This window comes from Suncus etruscus, chromosome 1, assembly GCF_024139225.1.
Source record: "Suncus etruscus isolate mSunEtr1 chromosome 1, mSunEtr1.pri.cur, whole genome shotgun sequence".
NCBI lineage: Eukaryota > Metazoa > Chordata > Mammalia > Eulipotyphla > Soricidae > Suncus > Suncus etruscus.
In genome coordinates, this window is record NC_064848.1 from 139,451,470 (window position 1) to 139,458,611 (window position 7,142).

A 7,142-nucleotide genomic window follows, 5' to 3' on the forward strand; every position below is an offset into this window, starting at 1 on the left:
ACCCCCACACTCGTGGTATCCCCCACCAAGCACCCTTGGGTGTGCCCCCAAACATAACAAGACAAAGAAGCCTGCATGTACTTCTCCACACACTGCACTCTCTTTCCTTCTTTGGAGGAAACCACTAATTTATGCTAATAACAAAATCATCATGTAGCTACATCAGCCTAATCAATGTGTAGTTGAGTCTCACTGTGGGTGAACATGTAACAGTAGAACATGTTCTAATTTGGCTTCTTTCATCATGATGATTTGAAGTTCATCCAGATGGTTGCATATATAGAGTAGAAATCGATTTATTTCTCTGCTGTATTGTATTCATTGTCTGGCCGTTTGTTCATTTAGGTCTCCACACTTATTTTGGGGAACATTTTGGACCACACCCAAACCAGCAGTGTTAGTATGTATGGGGGCTACTCCTGGCTCATTGCTTGGAATGGGGGGGGGGAGTTCTTTTGGTAGTACTCAGGGGACCATGCTAGGGACCAAACTCAGGACTCCTATGTGCAAACTATGTGTTCCAGCTCTTGAGTCATCTTCCTAACCTAGGTCCCTAATTGAAAAAAAATTTTTTAGGACTGGAGTGATAACACAGTGGTAAGGCATTTGCCTTACACGTGACCAACACCAGATGACCCTGGTTCGATTCCCGGCATCCCATATGGTCCCCCAAGCCTGCCAGAGCGACTTCTGAGCACAGACCCAGGAGTAACCCCTGAGCACTGCTGAATGTGACCCCCCCCAAAATAAATTAAAAAAAAGAAAAAATATTTAAAGAAGACACCAATTCATTTAAAAAATTTTTATTGAGACCATTGTGGATTACAAGTCCTTCATAATTGTATTTCAGACATATAGTGACAGTGAACTAGGACCATTCCCAGCACAAGTGTTGACCTCCCTCCACCAAAGTTCCCAGAATGATTCCTGTACCTCTACCCTTAGTCCCCTTGGCCTATTAGTGTAACAGGCCCATTTTAAGTAATAGGCCATTTAAGTTAGATTGTGATAGTTTGGGTCTCTTGATTCTATTTTTGTTGACTTTAGCTTGGGTATTTAGTTCTGACTTTTTTTACCCCACCAATGCACCTGAGACCACTTAGCCCCTGGGCCCCATCCACTTTTATTTTTCCTTTTCTTAATTTGTAGAGTGGCACAGAAATACAAGGTAAAACAAAGTAATTCATGTCCTAAGGTTCTCTGAAAAAGGCAGGAGCCCCTATCTAGAAGATACAAATTTAAAAAAATAAAGAAGGGAGAGAGGTTTTTGGTTTGTTTTTGCATAGGCTCAGCAAATGGAGAAATTAGAAAGGAACTTTCCTTGGCCTAAAAAACAAAAACAAAAACAGGGTGTCTTTACCCATGAAGCATACTGTCATAAGACCAATACAGGCTCTGGTCATAATAATTGTCCAACTCCAAGATCTTTCTTCATGATCCCAGGAAAAGTTCTATTCAATTGAGGTTGTCGCAGTCAGGCTTCTGTAATTAGAGATCTTGGGTTTTGTACAGGTTCTAAAGACACCAGTTTTACTCTACAGCCACCAGTAGAAAGAGAAAAACAGTTAAACAAAAACATCCATGGAAGGTATGCTTGGAATTTCATTTCTGTCTCCAAAGAAGGAGTAAATTGGAACTTAGAGGTAGAAGAGAAAATGAACGCAGTAAAGTATCTCTCTGAACTGGAAATGCATAAACTTCCCAGATTTGTAGAGATACAAAAACATCCCAAACTTTACTGAGTCTCCTTGAATCACCAAAGCGCCCCAATAAGTATCTGTGGACTCCAGTATAAAAATACTTGTTTAGAGGTTGTTGTGTTTGAAACTGTTCAATGTGGGACTAGTGTCATTTAATTCCATGCTGTAAGGTAATCCAAGGCCATTGAATACTTAAGCTTTCTGGAGGATGTAGTCTAAACTCGGCTGTCCTCAGGAGCCAGACAGGTAACACTGGTGAAAGGAAAGCTGCAGAGTTCATTTAGATTTAGATCTCCACTCTTGTCCACAGATCTTAGTGCCAGGTTTATGCGTTTTTCCAGACCACACACTGAGACTGGAGTTGTGAGGCCTGGGTGTTTTAGTACTTTTATAGCCTCATGAGGTCACATATGGGTTATCAAAATCTTTTGGAGCAAGCAGAAACTTTTGTGACATTGAGTGCTTTTTAAAGTTTGTTTTGTTTGGGCAGGGAGACTTTGAACCACATCTGATGATGCTCAGGTCTTAGTCCTGCTTCTGTGACTAGAGATCACTTCTGGTGGGCTTACAAGATGGTGGACCATCTGTGGTGCCCAGTATTAAAACTGAGTTGGCTTCATGCAAGGCTAATGCTTGACCCCTGTACTATCTTTCTAATCTGGGATTAAATTTTTACATCCAATATAACATTGGGTTGCTTATCTAATAATATAGCATATCTTTAGAACTTCAGAACTTTATTTAGAACATTGTTTTCAATAAAATTATATAACTATATCCAGGAAGAGTCACATATTATTTATTAAAATGCTTCCCAACTGTTTTTATATGACAAATATTCTTGGAAAATTGAAAGTACTGTATGTAGTGATCATCTTCTTTCCAATAATACTTTTTTTTAATCAAAAATTGTTTTGGTTTATAGGCCACACTCAGTTAATCTCAGGGGTTACTTCTGGCTATGAGCTCAGAAATCACTCCTGGCTCAGGGGACCATATGGGAATTCAGGGATAGAACCCTGGTCCTTTCTGGGTCAGACACTTTCGAGGCAAAAACCCTACCACTGTGCTATTGCTCTGGCCCCCGATAATACTCTTTATTTTAAAGTTTATTTTAGTTTATATTACTACAGGTATTTTTGATGGGGGAGGTTGAAATTTATCAGAGAAAATTGATTTGAGGGCCATCGTGATAGTACAGTAGGTAGGACACTTGCCTTACAAGCAACCTAACTGGGTTTAATTCCTAGCACCTCATATGAGCCCGTGAGCCCTGCCACGAGTGATCCCTGAGCATTGAACCAGAAATCATCATAGGACCACACCTGGTGTAGCCCAAAATCCAAAAAGAAAAGACATTATTTCTCCTTGATCTTGTACTTTAATCATAAGACATGCATTCTTATGACTACATAGAGCTAGGGTAAAAGCTTTTTATTTTTGATAATTTTTGTCTTCTGTTAGAGGGTTGAATACATTTCCATTTAGTGCAATTAAAATATAGTTTAGTAAATAATGGGACTACATCAAGTTAAGAAGCCTCTGAGCTATGAAAGAAACAATGACTAGTATAAAAAGAAAACCTAATGAGAAAAGATTTGCCCATTACACAAAGGACTAATAACAAAGATATATAAGACATTTGCAAAATTTAACAGCAAAAACAACAAAAAAATCAAAAATGGGGAAAAACTAAAAAAACACTTTCTCAAAGAATATGTACAGTCAATAGATATAAGAAAAGGTGCTCTTCATCACTTATTATTAGAGAAATACAAATCAGAACAACAGCGATATGTCACCTGTGACATATCACAGTGAGATTGGAACATAGCAAAAGGGATGCTGGGAGTGGGGTGTGAATATGGGGAGAAAGGACCCCTCTTCCACTGCTGGTAAAAATGTTGTCTGGTGCAGCCTCTGTAGAAAAAAGTATGGAGACTTCTCTAAACATTAAGAATTATGCTTCCATATGACCCAGCAATTATACTTCTTAGCATCTCCCCAAAGCCCCCAAACACAATTTTGAAAATACATTTAGAAGCTCAATCAGGAACAACTTTGTAATCACGGTGTTTAAATAAAAGGAAAGTAAAAAGACACTTGAACTTTTATGTTCATTGCAGCACTATTCACTTTAGCCAAGGTCTGGAAATAATTCAAGAATAGATGAATACAGATAAAATTTGAGGGCATCATGTAGTGCGGATTCAATCAGAAGGAGAAGGAAAAATACAGAATTGTTCCTCTCTTATATGGAACATAAAGAAATACTGTAAGCCAAGGAATAAAAATTGACCAAAGGCAATAGTTGGTCTATAGAACTGAGTTGGCCTATAGAAATGAATTGGCCAAAGAAATGGAGAGGTTCTTGAGACATTGGTGGAGGGAAGCTGACACTGGTGGTGGCTATAATGCCTGAAACAATTTTGAAGTTTTGTAAATCATTAAAATAATAAAGTACTAAGATACACATTAAAGGGGGAAAAAAGAAGTAAGTTTTTTCTTTCTTTTTGTGTGTGTGTGTCTTTCTATTCGTTCCTCCAAAAATTCTTTTATTTTGCCTTTATTTTCCATCTTCTTTTGTCTTTGGCTTATCTTTCTTCCTTTCCCTCATTTCATATATACTCTTTTGAATTTTTGAAGTGTTTATGCCCTATGTCTAATATTATATTTATTATACAAGCAATTTGAATATATGGGCTTCTCAAAGTCCAGAAAACAATCCTGGAACCTTAAAATCTTAACTCTGATGAATTGATTGCAAATAACATTTCAAGATTTGAGAATCTTGGTATTAGGTGGTCCAAGGGAAAATTATTCCCTAAGAATTAATTCATAAAAACAAGTAAACTTTCAAATAAGCTTGTGGCCTTAATTTTTTTTTAATTTTTTTTATTATTTTAATTATGACAACAAAGATGCAAAGAAAGAGGACAGGGTAAAGTTACAGTGGAAGCCCAATCACCCATAAACAGAATTCTCGGTAGTCCCATCGATGATATCCCAGCCTTGAACTTTCAGCCAAAGAACATTAAGAAAAACAAAACTGAACCCATGTACAATACAATTACTTTGTCCCTCAAATCCCCAGTTGTAGTACATACTATTTCTTAGCAGCACACAATATAATCTAAAGACATTAGACTTATGTAACTCCTTAAACATTGAGGGCAAAGTACATTTCTCTAGTTCCATGCACATGCTTACTAGTTTAAGTTAGCCTCAAAAGTTTTAGTGGATTGTTTTTCTTAAGGATTGGAGTCAAGGGAACATAGTAAAAAACGGTATTAAAGTGGCATTTGTTTGCATAGGCCCACCAAAATATAAGGGATATGGAAAGGCAAATTATGGTCTAAATACAAGGAGACCCTACCCCTGAAGTTTCCTGGCACAGGACTGACTCTAGGCTCCAGGCACACTAGTTTGTCCAATTCAAGTCATCCTCTGTAGTGGCAATACACCTCCATTCCTCACTTAGTCTCTGTTGTTGTTGGTATCATGCTTCTGTATTAAAGATCCTGGAGTCTGCATATCCCATATTGTAGTCAGGATGGTGCGGAGCATCCTCTCATTTCACCTCACACTTATGGGGCAATAGAGAGAACCATGTCCTGTAGAGCAGGTCATTGTTGTTGTCAAGTCTTCTCAGTGTAAACGGAAGTCTCTTTTTAGGAGGTCGATGTCAGACCCTTGGTAGAGTCTTTCCTGGTAGAGGACTGCTTCCAGCTGTTGCTATAAAAGGCCTTGGATGTTTTGTAGATAGCTTGCCTGGTTCCGGCGTGAATGGAGGATGTTGTGGCCTTAATTTATGCTAACTTTGCAGTCCAAAAATGCTCTGGCAAAATAATCTAATTTAGAGGAGGTCTTCAAAGCAAATAGAGATAAGGAACAATCACTTACCAAAGAATTTGAATAAATAAACTGGTCATCCTTTAACAGCACAAATGAAAGTAGAACACTAGGATAATGTCTTTATTTTTATTTTATTTATTTTATTTATTTATTTATTTATTTATTTTTGTTTTTGGGTCAATCCCGGCAGTGCTTAAGGGTTACTCCTGGCTCTATGCTCAAAAATTGCTCCTGGCAGGCTCAGGGGACTATATAAGATGCTGGGATTCGAACCACCATCCTTCTGCATGCAAGGCAAACACACTACCTCCATGCTATCTCTCCGGCCCCAGGAAAATGTCTTTAATGTTCGAGGAGAAAACCAAAAATCAACCTTAACTTTATAACCAAACTCCCTCATGAGTCAAAGCAAAATAAAATACAAGCCTTCAGCTCTAAATGTTGTATTTCAAGAAGAATGAAAATGATTCTAGATGTAAATTACACTCGTCTCAGAGAACTATCAAGAACTTCAGGCTTTGTCCCAGAGGCAGGCGTGGGAAGGAAGAGTGTAGCAGGGAGGGTGAATGGGAAACTGTTGATATTGGTGGTGGGAAATGTGTACTGGCGAAGGTTGTTGTACATCATATGACTGTAACTCCATCATGAACAACTTTATCTGTGGGGAAAAAATTAGTATGAAAACTTTGTAACCACGGTGTTTAATTTAAAAAAAGAAAAACTTCAGGCTCCAGAGCATTTGAGAAAAGTTTGCTTACCTTTCATCTGACTCTTCCTTTAGTGCTAATCAGGTGATACATTTCAAAAGTTGCAATTTAAAACTATTTTATCCAGAGTTTTCATTGCTTTGTTTAGATGTGATTGGTTAGGGATCTAATCCTCCCACTTCTCTGTCTCTTCCTACTGCCAAGGCTTGATACCTGTCCTGTAATAACTCATACACCAGGATTACTTTTAGATGTCTACTTGCTAACTATTCACTTAAGGCATTAGTTCCTACCTAGGGACCAAATTTATCTCACTGTATTATTTCTATTACCTAGCAAAGTCCCTGGAGCATAACACGTATTCTGTAGATATTTATTGAGGAAATGATCAGGTAAGTAATTAATCTCGAATAAGAAGTCAGTATTAGATATTAGGTCCCATCGAGGTGTCCATTTCTGCTTCGAATCTGTCTGTTGGAGTCATGGCTGTTGGCTTGGGAAACTCCCAGAGTAATATACTAGTGAGAACTATGGCAGCCATTGGCCTCATATGGCTACTTGAAAGATTACTTGAGATAAAATGGAAAGTTCCTCCATCACATTAGCAAGTTATCCTATTGGACACCGTGGGCATAGAACTTTTCCATTATTACAGAAAGTTCTATTGGAAGTACTGCCATAGAATTCGTGAGAATTCCTAATTGCTCTTCTCTCTTTTTTTCTTTCTCTCTCGTTCTCCTCCTATCCCTAAACCAAGACTAGGGTTAGGGATCTTTTCTATCAGTGAACAGGAAGTTGCCGGGTCCTCTGGGTAGTACCAGTCCCATTCTTATCTTTCTTTTAAATTCTTAAGCTCTTCCTGTCTACTCCATTCTTTCAT